This window comes from Melopsittacus undulatus, chromosome 7 (assembly GCF_012275295.1).
Source record: "Melopsittacus undulatus isolate bMelUnd1 chromosome 7, bMelUnd1.mat.Z, whole genome shotgun sequence".
NCBI classification, from domain to species: Eukaryota; Metazoa; Chordata; class Aves; order Psittaciformes; family Psittaculidae; genus Melopsittacus; species Melopsittacus undulatus.
The window spans coordinates 37,140,749-37,162,901 of record NC_047533.1 but is presented as its reverse complement, the minus strand read 5'-3'; positions in this window follow the sequence as shown (position 1 = coordinate 37,162,901).

Below are 22,153 nucleotides of genomic sequence, written 5' to 3'. Positions count from 1 at the left end.
TAATATCTAAATATAGTTACTGAATGGTATCTTTTCTAAGTGAACTTTTATGACTATAATCTTAAAAATTTGTTTCTAAATAATATAATTTCATATTTTCAGAATATTGTGTATTTAAATTTTCATAGTAAAAATAGGTGTTTTATTTTTTTTTTAATTTGGTATTCTGTTAAAACAGAGCTTTCAACTCAATGTTACAAGTAACTCTCAACATTAATCTGGCTCTTGTAACTAAACTCTGCTCAAAAAATGAAACACTTGAAACAATTTTAGAAAGGAACTTGCTTGAAATACTTGATGAATGTGAATGTGGTCCAATTTGGCAACCATAACTAAATAAAGAAACAGTCTTGTAGCTAACTGTGTTTCCTCCCCCTTCCCCATCTTCTCCACTAACTGTGACTAAGAGGGAGTGTTTTCTTCTTCACAATAAGAGGAAATCTCATTTGTTACATGGCAACTTTTAATGTTATCTCTGTAAGCACTGCTTAAAGACAAATTACAATACCAAACATAGATTTAATGGAAAAAACATGTATTGAACATGGGAAAATGTATAGTTTGGTCCTATGAAAATCCGTCAGGTTTTTGGTTTGTTGTTTGGTTTTTTTTAGGCAACCTGTGCTATATTAAAACCAACAAAACTTGAAGAAATGGTTTTCGTTCATGTCCCCCAAATTGTTTTCAACAGATGTTCCATGTTTCAACTTGTAATACTTTAAAGCCATCTGCAGTACCTTAAAGGCTGAGGATAATGAGGGAAAATTAAAGCTTTCTTTTTAAATTTTGGAAGATCTTGGAACTAGTCCCGATATCTATATTGATGATTCAAGAAGAGTTTGCCACTGAGGTCAATAAGCCATGAATGAAACCTTGAGTATCAAGCCAGTGCACCCGAAACCACACATAGATAACTATGGCATTTTAAAGAAAATTAAGAGATGTAACATTTCTTAATCTCAACAGCTAATCACATGATTAATTTATGAAACATGATATTGAGTGTTATGGTAAATAGGAGTTAACACAGAAGCTTACTTTTGTATATGACATGTAATGATTGGTTTAATCTGAATTTCTGATCTCATTTAAACTGTAAAAAGTCTTGAATAGTACTTTATATTATATAGTATCTTCAGTTAGATTAATCTTAATGACTTATAATAAAGATGATCAACTGATGAATTTTGTATAAAAGAAAAATAATCGTTATAAAAATGGTTGATTTATACAACTTGTGTAAGAAAGTATTTCATATGTAAGCAATTCCATTCCTAGTTCTGTTGTGAGTTTTTCTGTGTTCTGCCAATGGCAAGTAATTCAGCTCATGTATACTGTGGTTCTTATTTCAGAATATGGAAGAATTTACTCTTTCAACAACATATGGTTTTATTAAGATTAATGTATTAACGCTATTATTGGATATAGTTTTGTATACAATTCAAATGCTGTTTTCAATTTCTGATTTTGTTACATTGGTTTAGGTTTTATTGTTTATATGTAAGGACAATTAGGATCTTTTACTTGAACAAAGTAAAACAAAAAGTGAATATCAATATAAAGTAGAAACTGAAATAAAAGTACTCTGTAATGAAGTAGAATAACTCTCTGACCATGATCCAGAAGTTATTTTACTGCCTTAGTGTGTATATTTCCTTCACATAGTTAGATTTTAGTGCAATTTTTACTTTGAATTTTCTTGCTTTTTAATATTAAATCTTGAAATAATTTCATACCATATGTATATTACTCTTGCAATTGCTGATACACAGTGTTAAACTTAACATTCCTTCAGAAAAGAATCTATATCAAAATACTGAAATAAAAGGGGTCTTCTTATATTGGTTTAATGTTGTTGCAATTTGCAGTCAGCAATTAATGGAAGTAAAATTAAAACATTCTGATGAATTTTTTATTTTAGTAAAAATGCTATTAAATTCATTGAAGTTTTGGGGTTTTTTTTTGTTTTTCATTATTATCTGACAATATCCTCTAGAAGGTAACAGAAGATATGTGTAAATCTTGTCAGAGACTTAGTGCTCCTCTCAGGAAATTGTATTGTTCTTCGGACTTTGTGTTAGAAATAGTGCAAATAGACACATGATACACGAAACTAGAAAAAGAATCTGAGAAATGGCTATCTAAGGGTGAACCTGAGTAAACTCTACAGAAGTGAAGTTGATTCTTTGCTTTTGTGACCAGTACAACTAATGTTTTTCTGCTTCTTGCAACTAAATCAGAAGCATTTTTTATTTTTAAAGGAATTTATTCTATAACAGAAACCATAAAGATATAGACTGATTTCAAAGCATGTCAGCAGACTTTCTCTTACCAGAAAGCAGTATCATATGTGTTTGTTTTTCCTAATGAATATTTAACATCCACCTGGGCACAGAGCTCCAGCATCCCCAGACAATTTGCACCAGTGCTGTGTTGTTCTTACTTTTAGAAGCTATCTTTGTAAAACTGAAGTTTTGTTGACTAATCTCTTCTTTAAACCTTTCTGTAAAATTACATTGCAATTAACTGATCACCCTAGCATCATCCCAATTTCATAAGACATCTCAAAAATGGTTGCTTTATGTATTTGAAAAATTAATGAAACTGGCTTCTTGTTCAAGCTTGATTCCACTTTTCTGAGTTATTTCAGTCTTAGTTCACAGCCTTTTCATTCTTGCTGCTAGTAAGCAGAACACAGGCTAAAATGATGCTGCTCTGTAAAATCTACAAAGATAAGTTGCTGCTGTTCATTGTTCAGCACAAGTGAAATAATTAGAAAACATTAATTAATTCATAGAGCCTAGAAGAAAATTAATATTTTTAAAGAAATATTTGTTCATCAGTAGTGTTTGAAACAAAAAAGTAGTTTGCTGAGTACTGCCATTATGTTAAAGGGTTAACCATGACAGCAATGCTTGTTAAGACCAGTGGGACTTCGGGCAGAATAACATCTCTGGATATAAGCAGTAAGGATTACTATGAAATCAGGAAAGCAGGAAACATACTGTCTATCAAGCCACTTCTTTTAAGGATGAGATCCTTTGTAGGTCTTAGCTAAGAATCTGTTTTTCAGAGAGGGAAAGCGTTTAAAATTCATTGTTTGGAAAAAAAAATAATAAAAACAAAATATTATTTTCCCTGGAGTCTCCTTTTGCAAAGTATTTCTTGTGTACTTTATAGTAAGACTTTCCATAACTTCATTTTGCTTTAGAAAACCATGCCATTCAGACTCTTGCATTTGAGAATTTTTCCAAATATAATCATAGTGTCATAGTCACGTTCAGCCCTTTGATTTTAAAACATTGACTTGACTAGATCTCCAGTATTACATATAAATTAAAGGGGTTTGTACTGTTGTTTGAAATAGGTAATTGTTGGTATGATAAGTTAACTATATCATAGTCCTGTAAAATGCTATTGTCCTGTAACTAGTTTCTGTAATTATATTTTCATTAATGCATGAATGAGTAGGAAGCAAATTCAGAGGGGAAGGAGAGTATCTGTAGATTTATGAAAAGGAAAAATTATTGCCTGGATTTAATGAGGGAGAATGATGGCATATGTTGTGTAACCTGTTTTATCAAATCATATGGTACATAAATGAAAGTCTTTTATTGAATGATATGCCAAAACAAACTAAGTTAAAACGGATGTCTATTCCCCTTCAGATTTATTTCATCTGAAACTGAGATAATAAATTGTTGAAATGAGTCCAGAAAGACAATCAAGACAATCATACTACCAGACCTTAAATAACTACATTCCTCTATTGGAAAGAAGCTTTAATTTCACTGGTTAATTAATTTTAATTTGCTTTAATATTTTATTCACACTATGGTTTTAATTAGGCTGTACTGATAGTATTAAATACTTTAGCAGTATTTTGATTAAATGACAGCTTGGATACCAATAAAGATTAAAAACACAGGAACAGCTAAATTTTATTTCTGTTTGAACATGGTAAAGTAGTTGTTTCCTTAAATGTTCAATCCAGTAATTAGTTTTGGTATGTGAACAAGATGATTTTAATCAGCCATTTTTGCAGGTCATGAAGTAGTAACTATGTTTTGATATTCAGCTAGTTCTTCCTCAGTTAGATAGCAAACCCAAAACATTTTTATGTAATAGTAAAAAAAAAATGTTTTCCATAATGCTATATTACTCTTTAGATATTTCACAAAAATATGTAACAGTGTTAGAGATATTGCATGGAAAATGTCAGAAGATTGATTTTTACATCATACCCTGGAAGTTACTGCTGTTTGGTTTTGAAAGATAGTGAAGGCAACTGTTCCTTGAGACATAGAAAGATTAACGTCTCATTTTGCACTGATAAAGCTGAACAGATTTCTAGGACTTGTTTTTTCAAATGAATAAAAAGACTGCAATGTTCAAAGTTTATTTTCAATTAGGTGACAAAAATAAAGGTTTAATTTGCACTTTTAATTTCAGAAACTGCATCTAAATTTTATGAGCCTCTGAACAGCAAGTTAAACTGTATCCTGTTTAACTTCAAGTATGAAAATGAAGCCAGTATGATACTGGATTAAAAATGTTTGGTTTCACAGGAGTTTTCTCCATTCCTTATAAAATCATGTGTAGGCTAGCTAGAATTTCTTACTGGAATTCGAGAATAATGCAATGTGAAATCATTACAATAGTTATGGCTGGGTGGAGTTTGACAGCCTAAAATTGAACCGGAGTTTGTAAAGATAACAAATCTTCATCTGCTGTACCTAAGAACTGCTATTGCTTCTATTTGAAATGTTTATCAAAATAAGCTGATCTGGCTAAGAAGTGCTGGATGAATCTTTTTGCCAGGACATGAGAACACTCCTGATGACTATCATGTGATATTCACCTACCTAGTAAGTGAAACGTGTCAATATCTTGCACTTGAGTAGATTGTGAAAATACCTTCCTTACTTTTACAGCCAAGCAGCAGTTGGGAACCCATGATATTATGAAGTTTAAACCTGATTATGGGGAGAGTTGAACTTGATAAGACCTCGCTATGTACTGACAGCCTGTATAACAAGTCACCAAAATAATTGTGGAGAGAACAGTAAAATATCCTTTCAATTAATTTATTTGCTTCTGACCTTAATTTTTATAAGGGATTGCTTTGTATAAGAGACACACCGCTGTTTGCTAAAATGAAAATCTCATGAGGCTTTGGAGGAATTTCTTTCTCTATTATGTAGAAATAAATTGTTATATTAATAAATATTATCAGATATTATTGCCCATATTATCAAAACTTACCAAACAAACAATTTTGAAAAACTTTTGAAGCATAGCATTATGTTGCAAAGAACCTGGCTCGTCAGCCTGCTTCTCAAAATCATCATGTATTTTCTGGCTTTTGTGAAGCAGTCTGTAATGAAGCCAGAAACGCAATGAATATAATGCAAGGAAACTTCTTTATCAACACCTATCCCTAAAGTTTCATCTAAAAGTAATTGTTTTCTTTCTCTAGCTGGACTCTTCACATCCCCGTTAGTGTGAGAATCTGTGATCTTAAATCAGACCAATTAATAATATTTAGACTGATATAAGCATGTTAACTATTGCCAAATTCACATCAATTAAAATATATTGTTTAAGAACTGCATTTTTTATAACTAACTCACAATCTCTTTCTCACACACACCCAGGCACATTTTTATCATTGTATTTATTGGACAAGATGTCACTGCTGGATGTTGCAGCACAGTTCATATAAAGCATGAATCCATATCCTTAAAATACTGTTTGAATATTCAACAATACTCTGGCTATTATAGCATTTTAAATCCTTGATGTGTTTTCCCGATGTCAAAGTTTACATTAGGAAGTGTTGCTTTACTTAGTATTTCAAAAAAAGCCAAAAACAAAACATTTTAAAAAGTTCTGAAACACATATTTGAGTTTGAAAGGAAACAAGAAAAGAAAGTTAATTGACATTAAGGAGTTTAAATCATACAACACTTTATTTGTTTAGGTAGGCAGGCAGAGTTACGTGATAGGGTGGAGGCAGGATATCCTAGTCATCATAATTGTTTCCTTTGTGATTACAAGTCCTAATCAGCATTTTGTGTGCACTTTTCCCTTGTGCAAACATCAAACTAGGTTGATAGTACTCTTTTTCAGTTTAAAATACTATAGTGTTTAGTGCTAATGCTCTTATGTGTTGCAAAGGCCTAGCTAGCTTGAAGAGGTGTATCAGAGTTCATGTGCATAGATAATTTTCTTAAATTTATTCCTTTGAGCCATGATGAAATAAAAAAAGCTTTTTCTGGTTTTCTGTAAAACCTGTTCTAATTAGTCTCGTCTGCAGACAGAAATCTGGAAGTCTTGGCCATCTACTCAGAAGCATACATTATAGCTGTACTACTGGTTTTTGTGACCTCAACTCTAGTAGAATGCCACTATGCTTGCTGACTGCCTGTGATACTAAACCCTTATATACAGGATATAGATCCCCAAAGTTCTCCTACATTTCTATGGTCATAAAAGAGAAAGCTGGCTGAAATTATCTGGAGCTTCCTGTCATTTGTGAAATGTGTGGAATAGCAAAATTCTCAGAAAAAGCTGAGAAGTTCATTAAGATCTTGCCAATCAAAAGTAACGAAGTGTCATTCTGAGGGTCTCTGTCCAGTTTTTTGAATGTAACATGGTTGAGTGTGCCTCAGCTGTAAGGCAGAGACCCTCTTTAAACAGATATTAGTAATATCAGAGGAATAATATTCTATTGTATTGATTAGTCTTGTCTTTTGCTGCCCAGCTGCATCTAATGCCTGCATTTCGAGAGACCAGCCTAAACTGAGAGTGGACCAAAGCAGAGTAGGCAGTTGCTCACACAAGAAGTTGAGGTTGAACTGAATGGAGGACTGATAAATTTTGGGGAGAAGAGGTGGAACAGTCTCCAAATTGGAAAAGAATTCTGTGGTAATAGCAGAATGAATCAACAGTAAATACAATTTGTTTTGCCTGATGGCATCTCAAAATATGAAGGTAAATTAGTTGAGCTAATTAAATAAATTAGCTTAGCTAAACCTAGGGGAAGTGTGAGTAACCCTAGAAAGTTGCATGGAGGTAATTGTTAATATGCTAGATTCTCAGAACGCAGAAAGAAGTAGTGAAGTAAAAACATTTGTCAGATGAATCTTTTAAAGCAGAATTGTGAAGACATTTTAAACTCCCAAGTTTGTATGCAAGTTCTTTATGCGTACCTGAAAAATACATGTCATTTGTAAAAGCAATGAAATAATACTTATTTGGTGCCTTAGGTATCTATTTGATATCTAGCTTTTAACTTTTTTAGCCTCAATACTGAGATCCATACCAGTGCTTAAGAAGAATATTATGAAACTGATAGAACATACATAACTGAATTTGTGAGAGGACCTGTTCTGAGAGTTATTTTCTGGAAATATTTTGTCTTAGTGTGTTACCATTGGTGTTCCCTCATATTCTTCTTTGCAGACTGCAGTCTTTGTCTTGGCGCAAAGTTTGATTTTCTGTTCTTCATTTATTTTGGTTACTTTTTTCGATGTTGCTTCAGCTCAAATCTAGCATTGTTGTTAAGTAAAGTTATGAGTAAAGTGGAAATTACTGAAGAATTACTTTTTAAAAGTGCACTGGGTTTTAGTAACTGTCATGTCATTGGCAGCAGAGTAATGATTGGTACAGCTGGAAGAAAGAACTGGCAGTGTTCATAAGCCTGTTCTAGAAAGGGTACATTTGATTTGAATAATTTTGTGGCTTATCTTTCTAATGAAGAAACTTCATTTTATCTGTTGGAACAAGTCCAGAGGAGGACCACGAGGATGATCAGGGGACTGGAGCATCTCCCATATGAAGATAGGCTGAGAAAGTTGAGGCTGTTCAGTCTGGAGAAGGCTGCATGGAGACCTCATAGCAGCCTTCCAGTATCTGAAAGGGGCCTACAGGGATGCTGGGGATGGACTATTCATTAGGGACTGTAGTGACAGCACAAGGGGTAACAGGTTAAAACTTAAACAGGGGAGGTTTAGATTGGATATAAGGAAGAAATTCTTTATTGTTAGGGTGGTGAGGCACTGGAATGGGTTGCCCAGGGAGGTAGTGAATGCTCCATCCCTGGCAGTGTTCAAGGCCAGGTTGATGAAGCCTTGGGTGATATGGTTTAGAGTGAGGTGTTCCTGCCCATGGCAGGGGAGTTGGAACTAGATGATCTTAAGGTCCTTTCCAACCCTAACTATTCTATGGTTCTATGATCTATGACGAACTCAGGTACTTCTCAACAGAGCCAGTTATTGTGGGCTGATGTTGGTAATTTCTATAGGAGAGAAACTTTATTTGGTCACTTACTTTGGGCAAGAAACAGGAAAAATATAGGATTGGCTCAACAACAGAAGTATCAGTTATTAATTATAAAAATATTTTTAGCTCTATGAATTTTCACTCAGTTTTCTTTTTTATAGAAATCTAGATTTATTTATTTTATGTTCTCTTTTTAGAAAAATATTTCTTAACAAAAATTAGTCACTTTCACAGAAATGTTACATATTTATTTAAAAGTAACATCCCTCCCCTCTACTTTTATAAAGCATAAATCTTTTCTGACTGGATCATCCTGTTTTACAACCAGTTGTGAGTTAGCATTTATCAAGGCTGAATTTATTACATAAAAATATGAAAGCAGTAAGTTTCAATAGAGGTTCAGTATAAATCAGGTTTATTTTTTAAATAATTATTTAATCAAAACCAGCTGTGTCCTCTAATGCCCTATCAGCCAGAGATGAAAGCTAAAACTTGAACATAATCAAATGTGAATGTATAGAAAAATCTAATACTCTGTGTGCATGCCTGTTTGCAAATAACTGTCAGATTACAATAAAACTCAGACTTGAAGATTTTTTTCCAGAGGAAAAATAGCATTTGATTGGTTACAGCTCCAAAATATCATGTCATTAGTTGCTTATCTAGGTCAATAAATAAAGTAGCCAATTGTATACAAATGAAAATTAAAGCAAAGCATATCAATAATGGCAGATGGCAAGGAGGGTGATGAATATGGGAAAAAAAAAAAACAAGCTAAAGCTAGCTGAAAATTACATATAGCAGAAATACCAATATGTACTCTTGACTTAGTGTTGATTCAGACTTCACGTACAACTTCATTTCCCTCTAACAGCTGCAATTCTCTGAAGTAGTTGATAATGTTTGGTTTCTTCAGTTTCTTTGGAAATGTAAAAAGCAAGACAGATGTTCCGTTAACATAATCAAAATTCGTTGAATATATGTTTGTGTAATTACAATACTATACACATACATAAATAAAATACACTATACATAAATTTATATATACTAATATAGGTAATATTTAATGTATATGCATCTGTATTTTCTACAATACTTGTTTTGTCACATCACAAATACAAACTCTATACTGCTCTCTATATGACCTATAAAAAGTCTTAGTCTTGTTTTGTTACTTCATTTTATGTTCTATACATTCTTCCCATCACTGAAGAAAGCCAAACCAAACCACACCCCAATATTTTAATAACTACTGTTGCTGTAGAATATTTTTGTATCACTGAAAACCACTGATTACACTTATGCCTTTTTTTTTGAGGTACTTAGCAGTCTAACTTCCATACCAGCCTTAGAAAATATTCTTTGATTAGTACTTATGTGGATAATCAAGTGCCCTTTGTCACTTTCCTGATAATTCATTGAAGAATAAATATTTTTCTTGAACATTTTTGTCTTCTTATTCCCACTAGGCAATATTGGATGCTCCCAAAGTCAGTTATTGTCACTGGAGATGGATGAGCTGGTCTGGTCACTTTCTGACACGTGAAGGGGTGAAATAGTAAAAGATTTGTGTGGGGTTTTCGTTTAGTTGGTTGGAAATTTTTAAGGCTCTGTTTTTTAAACAAGATGATCCCTAGGAATATTACAGTGGTTAACTGACTGTACTAAGCATAGTTATTAGGAAAACTAAGGCTTAGTAACTAATTGGCTGAGATCTCATTTAATTTCCTTTGAAATCCTATAGACCTCTACCCTCAGGAACTGAGCTGTGGGTTTTACTTGTGAGGGTAGAAGGAAATGGGATGTTGTATTCTCTTGTCCTGAAGGCCTGAAGGGCGTTCATCTGCACACTGGTCAAAAACCTTAAGTCCTGTTGCAAGATGTTTGAAAGTGGAGAAGAAAAACTGTATAGTGCACGTCTTCCTTCCATTACTTCTTGAATGCCTTCATTAGCAGCCTTGTAAAATCCTGTTTCATCAGATTTCATTTATCTGCATTAAGGATGACCCCATCATGTTTGCCCATTGTCTGCTTGCTCATACATTAACTCACAGCTGTCAAACAAGTAATAGGTGGAGGTCCAATGGGCTGGTACTTCCTGCTCACTTGCAGATGTACTGATAAAAGACTCTTTGCTTGGATGTCTCTCAGGGTTTGAGGGGCTGTTGGGCTAAGACTGAAGGGCTGTTTTTCTCTCTCACCGTGTCTTAAGCTCACATACGCACATCTCCATATCAACAGTGTGAAAGCAAAATTCCAAAAGTTAAAAATACAAGCTATTTTGATACATATTTTCAGTCAGAGCTTCTTGTCCTTTCTCGAGTCTTAACAAAAAGCACTAATAATGTGCTCTTATTTTTTATGAAATGTCTAATCAGAGGCAATAATAATACTTCCAAGTGACAAAAGCAAGAAAACTACTGCCTCAGAATATTTTTTACTGAAAAATTTTTCATTGTTATTCTTATGCCTGTCCTCATGGCAGAGAAATAAAAGTAAATTGAGCACTACCTATTCTAGTCTACTAGGTTTTTATCTTTGATAATAATGCAATTATTATAATAATAATTATAACCTATTGATAAAATTTGGTATATTGCTTCAGAAAATTTTGTCAACATAGATGATTATTTAAGATGCAGAAATGATCTAATAGATAAAACCTGCCATTAATTACAAAGGTAATGGAATGATAATAGGGAAAAGGAAGATATTTTTGCATATACTGGCTTGATTCAAATCCTCAAGTAATTTAATAGCTTCAGATTCAGAAAATTTGTTTCAGTTTTGACATTGAAATTGGATATGATTAGCATAATATTCAATTAGCTTACACTGTAATAGAAAATAATTATTTAAAAATATTCTTGGCTCTGGAATATTGTACTGGAACTTGGCAGCTCTCTTTGGTTGTTGTGATGCTTGAATTGGCAGCTCAATCCCCATTAAGGTGTTCACTAATTTTATCCATAAATAAATTGAGAAACTATAGGTAATTATAAATGCACACAATTGGCTCTATGTAGCTGTAAACTACAGTGTTTGAAAGTCTATTGTCAAATTCTTTTTCTGAGAATAAAAGGGTGGGGTATTTAGCACTTGAAAAATAAATAAATAAGAAAGTGAAAGGGTGTGTCTATCCTTGATCAATTCCAAGCCCAAGTTGGTACACTGAGACTTTTATGCATTTGGACTTTTGTAATGGATTGACTGGCTGAGTATAGTTATGGGGAAATACTAAATACTTAATGCCTGACTGGAAATATTCCCCAAAGATTTGATCTTCCAAGGTGTAGTGTGCCTTCTAGTTAAATAGATTTGTATCATTGTTAATAACATTTGGGAAATTCCCTCATAAAATTCTTTGTGTAACAGAAGTATAAACAGGTGAACTTCTGTTAACCTTGCCGTAGCACACCCATTACTAGATATTTACATTTGGGAAAAGTACACAAATGAAGAAGCTAAAGGGTTACTTGCTGCAAAGTGATGTTTTCTGTTATTGATGGATATTACAGCGATGAAGACATTCTACCCGACTCTGTCCTGGAATGTCAGTGTTGTTGGTATCTCTGTGTGAAATGGAGATACTCTCTTTGTCTTGTTAAAGGCTCTATTAGTGAAATTCATCTGAAGAGAAGGGAGAAAATGAATTATAATCCAGGAGGTAAAAAGTCAAGGCAGGCAGAGGAAAGCTGTGTGATTAGGCAGAGACTGGAAGTAGGGGTAACTCTAAGCCTACAAGTGTGAATAATTGTAATGGAAAATAAAGTTTTTATTGAAAATAATTTTGCCTATATATAAATTGTAAAATATTTTAAGCATTGATTTCCTTTACTTGACCAAAGTTTATCTGTTTTTACAAGTAATATGTTAGCTCAGGTAAGGATACAGGATTTGGTCTATTGACTTTGCATGTATTGACTTAGGTAAACTTGTCAGAATGGAAGTCTGAGTTTGGAGAATAGTAATACTTGGCAAGAAATCAAAAATTTTTTGAAAACATTTGATCCATTGATTTTTTTTCGTTGGTTTAGAATTAAGGAAAAGTGATCTGCAAGACTTTCAGAAGTATTCTTCCTACTTATCGAGATAAGCATGTGGGTATAATCTGAAATGAAACCTGTGGTAGTTTATCAGGGTAGAAGGAAATAACTAAAAACTTCCTTAATTGTTAAATGTTCTAGATCTTTTTTTTTTTTTTGTAAAAATGGATGTTGCCAAATATTAATCTGCTCCATCTCTTATGTGGTGATGACAAATGATGAAAAATAACTAAAACAATAAAAATAACTAATAGATATCGGATTACAAACAGATATCAGATATTACTGAATAACTAGACTTTATGTAATGGAAAAAAAACTTTAGAACAGAATTATATTTGTTTAAATCTGCAGTGGGATTTTAACTGTAATAGTTTCTTGTCTCTTTATGTTATCAGAGTAACTAGACTCTGGAGCATGAGTACTATCTAAAGAGAGCTGCTCTTTAATATTTTGTAGGGAAAATTTGACGAAACTTTGGTGACTATTTTAAAGCTGAGGAGAAAAATATAAAATTAAAATGTTTCATTTAATTTATTCTTGGGATAAAACAGTAACCTTTTTTCTTTTGAAATGACCATTTCCACTTTAGAAGTCCACTTAATTTAAAGAAATAAAGGCAGAAAAGGAGAAAAATTTTAAATTCATTAAAAAAAGACCTGTAATGAAATGTTACATCTTGGAATAAGCTAAATATTTCAGATAGTTCGAAATACACTTCTCCTCCCTGCCCCTATTTAGACATACCATTTTTATAGCTGAAAGATGATGTTCGTTAATGTCACCCCTACTATCCAGGAGCTGCTGTTGCTGTGATTTTGAGAGTTTTGGTACATAAAGAAACACTATAGTATAGCTCTATTAATTCTTCTTTGAGACATAACAGAAAATAATTTGTAGGCAGTTACTTCCCTGCTTCCAAAAGCCACAACTTCAGAAATGTTCAGAACATTACCATGGGTTGTCATTAGTATTTCTAAAGTTTGTTTTGTTTTATTTCCTCTTCAGCTGGAACTGCTGCTTTCCTTTACATTTGGCTGATTACAGGTCCTGGACTAAGGCCATCTGGCATAGCTAAAACGCAGATAAATTTGGCAAGGAAGGATCTTTTGAGCAAATGTCAAAATCTATAGCTGCTTCCTCAGTTGAGAGTGTGGCTGCAGACTGGTCAAACTGGCTTACAGTAGTTTGAGCTTTTTCTCTTTACTCAAGATACAGCTTATCTTGTTCATTCTTCCCTTTTTTTTTTTTTTTGTCTTATGGTGATTTTTGGCTCCTGATTAATAAGTGGCTGAAAGAGATACTTAAGCCTTAGATGAGTTCTCTGACAGCTCTTTGTAGGCAACCAACCACTAGAAAAAGACTGAAGTTCCCTTATTTTAGACAAAAGAAGAGGAAGTTGGAGCAGAGAGGCAGATCACTTATTTGTAAGCTTAAGGATTATAACTGTAGTGTTTATGCTTGTTTGTGATAGCATCCTTAGGCACAGAGGAGTTGCAGACACATGCTTTAGGGAATGAACCACAAGTTCAGAACAGGGGAAGAGATGTTTTGTGGAGAAGACATGAAGAAAGCCAAATAAGAAGTGTGAAATATACCTGGAATCACCTCTCTTGAAATAGTTGTCCTGGACTTTGACATTCACTATTATTATACAGTGCCTTACAGTATGAAGTATAAGGTTTTAGTTTCCAACTACATGCATGACACCAGGTTCTGCTCACCTAAAACAGCATGTTTGAATTGTGGGTTTCCTCAAAGAGTTTCACACCATCTCCCACTCTTCTATGCAGGCTTATTTCAAGGCCTTTCAGGAAATCCACAATTCAAACACATCAGGTGAGAAGGAGCATGGAAGTCTGTATGGGCAGTGGTACAGCGGTAGATAAATTACTCCTTTACTCACTGTCCTTATGTTAAATTCTAGTGCTACACCAACCAGGTGTTAATCCCTAGTGTAATATTTAGTGATGATAGTTGTCTCCAAGCTGGCTTCATTAATGCACCCCTGAAAAATTATCCAAAGGGAAACTATCCTTGCATGGTTGAGATAAAGACAAAGATTAGCAATGACTTAATCTGATCCCTGCACTGCACGGTCTCACTTTGAAGGTCTAAGACTTAGCTGACTAACCAATTTTTCCATTATTGTTTTACATTTATAAAACTAAATTTATTTCTACATGTTAAAATGATGTGATGTTAACATAACTAAGACTTTGGGAATACTTTTACAACCTAAGAAGATAGTAAGTGACTTCAGCAGAAGCTTAATTGGCCACTAAAGAGAACTTTGGCATTGCAAAATATGTATGATATTTAGATAAAGTAAGAAATAACTGAATAAATCAGTAAATAACATCTTTGAGGAAATTAACTTAAGGTCTTGGGAAGAAAGCTATGTTTTTTATATTGCTGAGGTTAGTGTTTCATAAGAATCAGCCCAGTTCTGATTAGTGTTTGTGTGGCTCTTTTAATAATTTGTTGTTGCTTCTTGATTTTGTCTTTAGTAAGGTTGAGTGCAATTGTACTTTTTAGGTTTTGAATTTTTAATTTTCCCGTTTCCTTTGAAATCTCATAAGCCCTAGAGGAACTTCTCACAGCAACATTCACATGCCCAGAGGGTCAAATATGCTTCCCACTGATATATTTTCAAGCTTTATTTCCAAATTAATACTTAGCTTCTTTGTACAATGATTGTATCATGCGTGTAAAAGCATGTTTTAGAAGGTACTTAGCAAGCCTTTACAGATGATCCATCTTCTAACAATACAGCCAAACAGTTTAAAAAAAAAATACTTCAGGGAAAACATAGGTTAAATAATAAAGGCAGAGAAACAATAACATCTTAAATTGCCAGAATATATTTATACTGGGTGGGCTATTGGCACAAGTAATCCTCAACTCTTTTATTAAGTGCATTTTTCCTGTGAATTCCCTGTAGCGTGTTATATTTTAGTTGATACTGTACCCAACTTTTCTCTAAGGTAACGAGGCTTGCTTTTTAACTGTCAAGAGGGAAGATTGTAAGACATATATGTGAATGTGGTAGACAAAGAGACATCTATACGGAATTTAAATGCTACCCACAGAATTCTCATTCCCATCCTACTGTCTGATTCTTCTTGTTTATACACAATCCATTCTTGTAGATATGACTCAGATGAACATATTAGTCACATGATGACTTTGTCAATGATTCAGTATAAAGGTATGCAAGGGATAGAAAGTGAAATGGAGTAGAGATTTTAAATGGTCTCTACTAGAGAATTTAATGTTCTCAAAATTTGATGGAGATCACTAAAGAGATTGAATCAAGGCAGAGCAAGTATTGCCTAGGTAAAATGTAACGGTGTTATGTTGGAAAAATCTGAAAGTTCAAAGGCATCAGCAAGACCCTGGTGCTAAAATGGAAAAGGCTTTAGATGAACAAGTAGTTTATTGTCATTTTAAAGCCTCTTGGAAGAATGGTCAATTTATTATGAATAAACAAATGTATTATATGATTTTATTTAGAATTCTACTTTTTACTCTTAGTTTTACTTTGCTGACTTGGCTTTAACTCATCCATTAAAAGAAAGTAAAATCTAGGGCATTTATAGTAGGCATTTGTATTGGGGAACGTCCCCATAATTTTCTGTTAGAAGAGAAAAATAAGGGAAAGGCTTCAGTTTTTTACCTATGCTACTGTTTGGAATTTGTATTTTATTCATGTTAAAAAACTTTGCTAGTTGCTGCATGCTGGTGAATTGGAGGATGACAAATTCGTATATTAGGTGAGTTTGCCTTGATCAAACTTTTGTGCAGAAAGGAGTGCTATTAGGGTAATATGTTATTAAACTTCTCTATTAAACACCTCCGTGAATTTCACATACTGAGTTTCTTTTAGAACTAAGAAAACCATGTTGATTATAGTAATTATGAGAAAAATCCTTGAATGATGACTGGAAAAATAAAGCAGGTTTTGCATATTTACAGTTCAAGCTGCTGCAACATGGTAATTGTATTTCAGTGCCATGCAGCCTATCATCTTTCTGTTCCAGGAGGCTGCTGTCCCTGACTCTTGTATCTGCAAGTAGCAGAAAAACGGTGTAAGTAAGGAGTTTATTTTTTATTCAAGTGTGTTTAACAGTATACAAGGAAAGACAGTCTCTCTTTAAACTTTAGTTGATCCCCTTGAAAAGTTTAGTTGAAATTCAGATTAGACACATCTTCTCATGGAAGAAGGCTCACAAAAAGGTTTTTTATTACATTTCATGTTTAATTTATCTTTAATTAATATAATTTAAGAAAAATTGGGGCTTTAACCATTGTTAAAATATGCCACTGTAACACACTACTGCTGAATATTGCCAAGTTTCTGAGCTGCCAAGTGGTATTTGTACTGATGGCTCCATGGAAAAAAATTTGATTTCATGCCATATGATGACATTGTGTGTATGCATCTCATACAATCTAGCATGATAAAAACTGCTGCTAGATTTAATTTTCATTGTACAGCTGGTTTTGGTCTTCAGATTGCTTTGATTGATTCATTCCTTTTATCTATTTGGTGCCTTGCCACAAGCCAGAAATTTCTATAAACCATATAAAAAAAAAGTTCTAGTGTGTATATATATATATATATATATATATATATATATACATATATGATTAGATATGGTCTTCCAGCCTTTTATATCATCATATAGTCTACAGATTTCCAAGTGGGTATAACTGTATTTTGTCTTCTCACTCCATTCCCTCTACAATCTCAGTAACTCCTACTTTTCACATTCAATGAAACATGTTGTCTGATGATTTATAAATTATCACTTTTCAACATCTGAGCATTGTGCCTTCTTGACCTACTTAGTAGGAAAAAAAATGCTGTTCTGAGCTGCTGTATTTATTAGCTTTGAAACTTAAGGATGTTTTTCATCTCATTGCCCAAAATTTCTTGACTTTCTATTTTATTTTCCTTTTTCCTTGCTAGAATATTTCCTCATGTATGAACATAGTAGTTTAAAAAAAAAATGCTTGGAGACTGCAAGATTTGATGCCGATGGACTGTCAATTGATCTCTTCACCTTTATATATTTATTTTTACATAAAACTAGGCTATTCGGTTATCTCTTATGGAGAACCAGTTTTTTCTGTCTATTTTCTCCTGTGATCATTTAAATGAATCTTAGTAGCACAAAGTTATATGTCAATAATATTGACAGTGAAGCATTCTGCATCCAGTTACGAGAGATTCATACTTAGTGGAAATGAATAAATAAATAATACTTTTATTGACAACTGCCACTCCAGATTCAAACTGGTATTTCTAAAGCATGCTGATAGCATGTAAGGTAAAAGTTATGGTTAAGATGTTTTGCTCCCAAGTCACACATGTTAAGTCATGTATGTTTTCAAGCCAGAAAATTGCTATTTCTGCTGTAAGAGTGGTACAAGGAGAAAAGACAGTTGGTTTGGGTTTTGACAAAATATTGACATCCATAATACAGATACCAGTATTGGAATTAGTCATATGGGTTCATTTACAGGCAGAAGAAAGAAGCAAGCATTTCAATGGCATTCTAAAATTGGAAAGATAAAACACACACTTTGAGTGCTCTCCATTGTCTATGAAGGGACACAGAGGTAAAGCTGATATATAGCAAGCTGTCATGCCACTGTCTACAGGGTTGAGAGAGATCACCATTCAGCTACCCATACATACAGTGTGTAACTGAAACCAGATGTAAGTATATGTTACTCTGCATAAATAATACAGGGTTCTATTTTGCTGCTAAGAGTAAACTTTAATTAGATTCTGGTTTTATATTTTATTACATTTTCTTGACTTATTAGGCTTCTTGTCCACAAAAAAACAAGGACAACTCTTTGTGAATTTCTTAGAATCCTTTGTTAAAATCTCAATTATAAGTACTATTACTGCAATTCTCATTTTGTATTCCTGTGAAGTTATGAAGTTCATACTTATTTTGGTTTGTGATATAAACTTTGGAAATGTTAAAAAATATATTAAAGCATCTAATGGCTTAGTTTGCTCTAGAAATTTATGATGCAATTATGGTCATGTTTGTAACTTTCCCCTTACATATTTAGACTGTCTTTTGTCTTCATTTATTTAAGATTTAGTAAATGACACATGTTTATTCTTGAGAATGTTGACAAACTTTGGTTTTGTGAAGTAAATTCCATTGGACAGAGGAGACATGCATAGACATGTATATCTGATTCCTTCATAAGACATACTTACAGCTATTTGCTTAGAGGCATTGACAATAAGCACACAAGGGACACAGTGAACAATAATGAGACCTTGGAGCTTCCCATGGGAAATGTCTGTCTTGTAAGGTTACACAATCAGGCTGTCTCTTATGCATTAAATATTTGACTATTTTCAGCACAGAGACCTATTTACCATTGAGGGGAAAGAGACTAGTCCAGTTATAGCCCACTCATAGTTTATCAGTTAGGAGGATATGTTACTTCCTGGAAAGGTGCTCTAATCAGGAGGTGATTGTACAAAGATAGGTACTTCCTTCAATTTGCAACCGTATTGCCCTTCTTCAAGGCAAACCCCTAACCTGGAAACCTTGACTACCTTTGTCTTCAGTATTAGGTTTGAACAATGAACAGTAACACAGCAAAATTCTACATAAAGACTATAAGAAGAGAGTAAGAAAGTAATTTTTGGAGCAGCAGTTATGTTCAGCAGTAAATTCACTGTATGAGACAGGAGTGCAATGAGAAAGTCTCATGCAGTCGTACGTATATTCCCTTTTGCAATGGCATGGATTAATTTAGACAACTTCAAATTAGTATTTAAATACTAGATTTCAACTTGTACATTTTTAAATGTATGTAAATAGTATGTACACAAATATGCCATGGAATGCCTGAAAAGGTGGTGATTTTTCCAGTCCTCCTGATCTGTTTCCTCCAACAGAAAGAAAGCAAGAAATCCCCACCAATACATCCATTTCAAATCTGGAAGTAGTCAAGTGGTACAACTGAACTGTGACCTCCCAAATATGTGAAAATTCAGAGGCTTGTTCAATCACTGTGTCTGTTCTTCCTTTTTAATTCTAGCACTGTTTTTTCTCCTTGATAAGTGTGTAAATAAATAACCTACCTTCCTTATACAGACCTTCCACTGTCCTCCCTTGTGTATGCATTGCAATCAGAGGAAAAGATGAAAGGTAGTTTATCATTATCATGTATCACTTCTAAATTGTGCCTATGGTTATCTAGGATTATCCTGTTCTACATGGGGAAAAAAACCCAAAACCTAATTACTCAGTAAGGGGTTTGTTCCACAGCTTATCAGGCAAATAGCTCAAGACAAATCAAAAGAAGATGATGTCCTTCCATTTCTTGAAAAGTCTGAAAAATTGGAGAGCCCATGTTTGCACACTTATGAGGGTAGCCAGTCCTAAAGCTGGGCTATCTTAGTTTCTGTAGATGAGCTCCTCCATCTATGACTGAAGAAAACCCTGTTAATTTCCTTATAAAGGGTCAGAGGAAAATAAAGTCTTGTTTATCTTTTTGTTAGGTGATGGAATAAATCCTGTCTTGGCACCAGAGTGTGAATTAGTGAAAGAATATGCAACACTTCCTCTGGTAACGTTCTTGTGTATTCCAAATCAATGAATTTAGTGAAACTAAAAAGATTGTGACTTGATTTCAATTTCAAAGGCAAACATTAAGTCCTCCTCTTAGGAGCAGATCCACACCACACTAGGTGGTGCTGTAATCCCAACAGCAGTTGCTGAATATGCTTGTGCTTTCCTATTGTCAAGGTGTAACTTGTTACAGTTAGCTTTTTATAGATCTCCTAATGCTTTTGAAATTTTGAATATTTCCTGTTCATGATGCTGTCACTGATTATTTATTTGTTTCGAACAACAGTGAAGGCTTTTAGTTTTCATGTTTTGATTTTTGGTCTAGTGAAATAAAGTCCAAAAGATTTGTATCTCACTGTACTTAGGACCCAGGTTTTGGACATGGGTTTTCCTTCTGTTATATATTTTTGGGAAAATTCTGGATGTCATGTCAAAAAACTTCTAACCATAATCATTACAATCTGTGCTTGCATCTGTACCTCCACTTTACCAACATCAGTGTCATTGAATCACACTGCACAGAGTCTGGAAGTGCAGGAGAAAGTATTTGATTTAGCTTTCCACTACCATTCATATTACAGTTACGTAGCCTCATAGCTATAAGGTGTTGCCATTGCTAGAAAAATGCCATGGGTCTTTATGTTAAACTAATGGCATAAGCCTCAGGTTTATCAGGCTCTGTCCGGACCTTGTCTCAGTCTTACTGGAAGTTTGTTTTATCTTATTTAGCTGTTGCAGCAACTATGTAATGACAAAATGACCGTGATTTGTTCTTTTTTGTTTAGTTTTGTGCAATTTTGTGGTATGGTGCTTACTGTTATGTATATGTTTTAATAATAGGTAAAAATATTGTGAAGTTATTCTATATAGAATGAACTACATGTGACCCTGGAATAAAATGTGGAGGAGATGGGATAACAATGGAAGCCTTTTAAATTATACTGGAAGCCTTGGTGCTGTGAACTACTCCATGGACTTGGTCATTGGTCACCACAGAAATACAGCCTTGGAACTTGTCAAAACCAGATTGCAAAGAGAAAAGAGAGGAAGTATCCAGATTAGAATCATTCTATATCTAGTAAATTTTATTGTAGTGTGGAATTGTAAACTGGCAATATGAGCAATGTGTAGAACATGCTAGAAAGCACATCAGCATAGTAGTAACCATAGAGGGGAGGAAAAAAACTTCAATATCACCCTGCTCCCAAAGAAAAGAAGAAAGCAGTCAACGGTTTCCATTTTAAACCATTGTCTTCTCCCAGAATAAGAGTGAGATAACACAAAAAATAAGGTGTAGATACCAGGAAACATGTGGACTCAATTTTAACTAATATTTTGGAAGCTTTTTCTATTATGATATTCTTCCTTTGAGTTGTATCTCCCTCCCCCCCTACAATAAGCAGGTCTGGGCTAATATTAATTCCTTTATTAGACTGTTCTGATTTGAGAGTTACAGGAATGAGCTGTAATTTTTAACCTGTAAGATGTTTCTTTAGCCCATGTAGACTTTGCAAGTTGTAGCTCTAAAAACAGATGGTCACCTTAGATTACAATTTGGATGCAACATTTCCAGCATTTTAGCAGCACTGCATTTTACTTCCCCCTCCTGGGGATCATTGCATGAACAGGGGAAAGAAGATAAAGAAAATATTTGGAAGTGGCAAGATGAGAGAATGAGACTTCATACATACTATGTATGTTTTCAGATGATGTAATGTTTAACAACTTTTCTGTAACACTTTCTCACTTTTCTGTAGTCCAAGTGTGTGTATTTTAGCAAACATTATTAGGATACCATTGGCATTCCTAATGTGGCTAACTTAATTGTTAGTAAGAAAAGAGAGTATAACTTTCAAAGGGAAAAAAAAAGTCATTGCAGGGCTGAATGAAATTATCTTGGTGATATTGGTGATATTACCCATACTCCTTTGTCTATGTATGGTTTAAAAAAATAGTATGTATTCACAGTGGTCCTATTAATGTACCAGTAACAGATGGAAATACTCTCTAGTTATGATGTGAATTGGAAATGGTGTGGGAGATGTGAGAGCACTCCAGTTCAACATTTAGATTAACATTTTTAGACAGTTTGAACCCATACCCTAGAAACAAATCAGAACTACATGTTTTTATTACTTCTATGCAACTCATATATTGCTTTACTATATCAGATTTTGGTTAGGGTTAGATAGAGTTCTTCTG